The sequence below is a fragment of the Schistocerca americana genome, chromosome X (genome assembly GCF_021461395.2).
Source record: "Schistocerca americana isolate TAMUIC-IGC-003095 chromosome X, iqSchAmer2.1, whole genome shotgun sequence".
In the NCBI taxonomy this organism is placed as follows: Eukaryota; Metazoa; Arthropoda; class Insecta; order Orthoptera; family Acrididae; genus Schistocerca; species Schistocerca americana.
This window is the reverse complement of record NC_060130.1, coordinates 914,438,126-914,442,429: the sequence shown is the minus strand read 5'-3', so window position 1 is coordinate 914,442,429 and position 4,304 is coordinate 914,438,126. Positions and strand designations below refer to the sequence as shown.

The window sequence follows — 4,304 nt, the reverse complement described above, 5'->3', positions numbered from 1 at the left end:
TAAATGGTGATGGGGTCCTCTTGGGTAAAATATTACGGAGGTAAAATAGTCCCCCCATTCGGATCTCCGGGAGGGGACCACTCAGGAGGACGTCGTTATCAGGAGAAACAAAACTGGCGTTCTACGGATCGGAGAGTGGAATGTCAGATCCCTTAATCGGGCAGGTACTCAGTCGTCAGGCCACGAGTGGCCTACCGGGACCATCCGACCGCCGTGTCATTCGCACAGGATGTTGCGGATAGGAGGGGCGTGCGGTCAGCACACCGCTCTCCCGGTCGTTATGATGGCTTTGTTGACAGAAGCCGCTACCGTTCGGTCGAGTAGCTGCTCAATTGACATCACGAGGCTGAGTGCACCCCGAAAAATGGCAAGAGCGCATGGCGGCCTGGATGGTCACCCATCCAAGTGCCGACCACGCCCGACAGCGCTTAACTTCGGTGATCTCACGGGAACCGGTGTATCCACTGCGGCAAGGCCGTTGCCTAATCGGGCAGGTAGGTTAGAAAATTTAAAAATGGAAATGGATAGGTTAAATTTAGGGATAGTGGGAATTAGTGAAATTCGGTGGCAGGACGAACAAGACTCCTGGTCAGGTGTATTCAGGGTTATAAATACAGAATCAAACAGGGGTAACGCAGGAGTAGGTTTAATAATGAATAAAAAATAGGAACGCAGGTAAGCTATTGCGAACAGCACAGTGAACGCATTATTGTAGGCAAGACAGACACGATGCCCACGCCTGCCACAGTAGTACAAGTTTATACGAAAAGCTTTGCAGGTGATGAAGAGACTGAAGAAATGTATGATGCGATAAAAGAAACTATTCAAATAGTTAGGGGAGACGAAAATTTAATAGTCATGGGGGACTAGAATTCGATACTAGAAAAAGGAAGATATGGTATACTAGTACATCTACATCTACGTGATTACTCTGCTATTCACAATAAAGTGCCTGGCAGAGGGTTCAATGAACCACCTCCAAGCTGTCTCTCTCTACCGTTCCACTCTCGAACAATGGGCGGGAAAAACAAGCACTTAAATATTTCTGAGTGAGCCCTGATTTCTCTTATTTTATCGTGATCATCGTTGCTCCCTATGTAGGTGATCCGGTCGCAACAAAAAATGGCTAACTTTTAATGATTGCCAGTCCAATTCACGTATCAGTATCTCCCCTATTTCTCGATAATACAAAACGAGCTGCCCTTCTTTGAACTTTTTCGATGTCATCCGTCAGTCCCACCTGACGCGGAGCCCACACCGCACAGTAATACTTCAGAATAGGGCGGATACGCGTTGTGTAAGCACTCTCTTTAGTATATCTGTTGCACCTTTTTGTGTTCTGCCAATCAATCGCAATCTCTGGTTTGCTCTACAACACTATCTACGTGATCGTTCCAGTTTAGGTTATTTTTAATTGTAAATCCTAAGTATTTAGTTGAATTCACAGCCTTCAGGTTTGTGTGACTTATCGCGTAATCGAAATTTAGCGGATTTCTCTTAGTACTCATGTGAATAGCTTCATACTTTTCTTTATTAAGGGTCAATTGCCACTTTTCGCACCATACAGGTATCTTATCTGAATCATTTTGCAATTCGTTTTGGTCGTCCGATGATTTTACAAGACGGTAAATGACAGCATCATCAGCAACCAATCTAAGAGGGCTGCTCAGATTGTCTCCTATGTCGTTAATATAGATCAGGAACAATAGAGGGCCCGTAACACTTCCTTGGGGAACGCTGGTTATTACTTTTATTTTACTCGATGACCTTTCCGTCTGTTACGCCGAATTGTGACCTTTCTGACAGGAAATCAAGAATCCAGTCGCACAACTGAGGTGCTATTCCATAGGCACGCAGTTTGGTTACAAGACGCTTGTGGTAACGGTGTCGTAAGCCTTCTGGAAATCTAAAAATATGGAATGAATCTGACATCCCCTGTCGACAGCACACGTTACTTCGTGAGTATAAAGAGCTAGTTGTGTTTCACAAGAACCGTGCTGTTTATGTGTCAATAAATCGTTTTCTTCTAGGTACTTCATGATGTTCGAATACAGTATATATTCCAAAACCCTACTGCAAATCGACGGTAGTGATATAGGCCTGTAATTCAACGGATTACTCCCACTTCCCTTTTTGGGTATTGGTGTGACTTGAGCAATTGTCCAGTCCTTAGGTACGGATCTTTTTGTGAGCGAGTGGTTATATATAATTGCTAAATATGGAGCCATTGTATCAGCATACTCTGAAAGGTACGTGACTAGTATACAATGTGGACCAGAGGCCTGGCCTTTACAAATCAATTTAAGCTGTTTAGCTACACCGAGGATATCTACTTCTATGTTTCTCATCTTGGCAGTTGTTCTTGATTGGAGTTCAAGAATACTTACTTCGTTTTCGTAGGTGAATATGGACTGAGGATAAGGAATGAAACAAGAAGCCGCCTTGTAGACTATTGCACAGAACACGACTTAATCATAGTTAACATTGGTATGAGAATAATGAGAGAAGTTTGTATACGTGGAAGAGGCCTAGAGACACTGGAAGGTTTCAGATAGATTATATAATGGTAAGACAGATTTAAGAACCACGTTTTAAATTGTAAGACATTTCCAGGGGCAGATGTGGCCTCTGACCACAATTTATTTGTTATGAACTGTAGACTAAAACTGAAGAAAATGCAAAAAGGTAGGAATTTAAGGAGAAGGGACCTGGATAAACTGAAAGAACCAAAGCTTCTAGGGACTTCCAGAGACAGCATTAGGAACGATTGACAACAACAGGGGAAAGAAATACAGTAGAACAAGAATGGATAGCTTTGAAAGATGAAATACTGAAGGCAGCAGAAGATCAAGAAGGGAAAACGACGAGCGCTAGTAGAAAACCTTGGGTAACAGAAGAAATATTGAATTTAATTGATGAAAGGAGAAAATTTAAAAATACAGTAAATAAAGCAGGCGAAAAGCAATACAAATGTCTCAAAAATGAGATCGACAGGAAGTGCAAAATCGGTAAGCAGGGATGGATAGAGGACATATGTAAGGATGTACGGGTCAGATATATATTGTCTACAGGACAATTAAAGAGACCTTTGGAGAAAAGAGAACTGCCTGAGTGAATATCAAGGGCTCAGATGGAAAACTAGTCCTAAGCACAAAAGGGAAAACAGAAAGGTGGAACGAGTATATATAGAGTCTATACAAGGGCGATGTACTTGAAAGCAATGTTGTGGAAATGGAAGAGGATATAGACGAAGATAAAATGGGAGATATGATACTGCGTGAAGAATCTGACAGAGCACTGATAGACGGAAGTCGAAACAAGGCCCCAGGAGTAGACAACATTCCATTAGAACTATTGATAGCCTTGGGAGAGCTAGCCATGACAAAACACTTCCATCTGGTGAGCAGGATGTATGAGACAGGCGAAATACCCTCAGACTTCAAGAAGAATTTAAGAATTCCAGTACCAAAGAAAGTACGTGCTGACAGGTGTGAAAATTATCAAATTATCAGTTTAATGAGTCGTGGTTGCAAAATACTAACACGAATTCCTTACAGACGCATGGATAAACTTGTAGAAGCCGAGCTCGGGGAAGATCAGTTCGGATTCCGTAGAAATGTCGGAACACGGGTGGCAATACTAACTCTACGACTTATCTTAGAAGATAGTTAAGGAAAGGCAAATTTACGTTTCTAGCATTTGTGGACTTGGAGAAAGCTTTTAACAGTGTTGACTGGAATACTCTCCTTCAAATTCTGAAGGTGGCAGGGGTAAAATACAGGGAGCGAAAGGCTATTTACAAACTGTACAGACACCAGATGGCAGATATATGAGTCGAGGGGCATGAAAGGGAAGCAGTGGTTGAGAAGGGAATGAGACAGAGTTGTAGCCTATCTCCAATGTAATTCAATCTGTATATTAAGCAAGCAGTAAAGGAAACAAAAGAGAAATTTGGAGTAGGAATTAAAACCCATGTATAAGAAATAAAAACTTGAGGTTTACTGCAGACAATGTAATTCTGTCAGAGACAGCAAAGGACCCGGAAGAGCAGTCGAACAGAATGGACAGTGTCTTGAAAGGAGGATATAAGATGAACATCAATAAAAGCAAAATGAGGATAATGGAATGCACTCGAATTAAGTCAGGAAATTAGATTAGGAAATGAGACAATTAAAATAGCAAATGAGTTTTGCTATTTCGGGAGCAAAATAACTAATGATGGTCGAAGTAGAGAGGATATAAAATGTAGACTGACTATGGCAAGCAAAGTGTTTCTCAGGAAGAGGAATTAGTTAACTTCGACG

The 4,304-nt window shown here is 41.8% G+C and overlaps 1 pseudogene; it reads right to left on the bottom strand.

Moving 5' to 3' along the window:
- Positions 1–365: 365 nt before the first annotated feature.
- On the bottom strand, positions 366–483 carry LOC124557562 (annotated as a pseudogene).
- Positions 484–4,304: the final 3,821 nt, after the last annotated feature.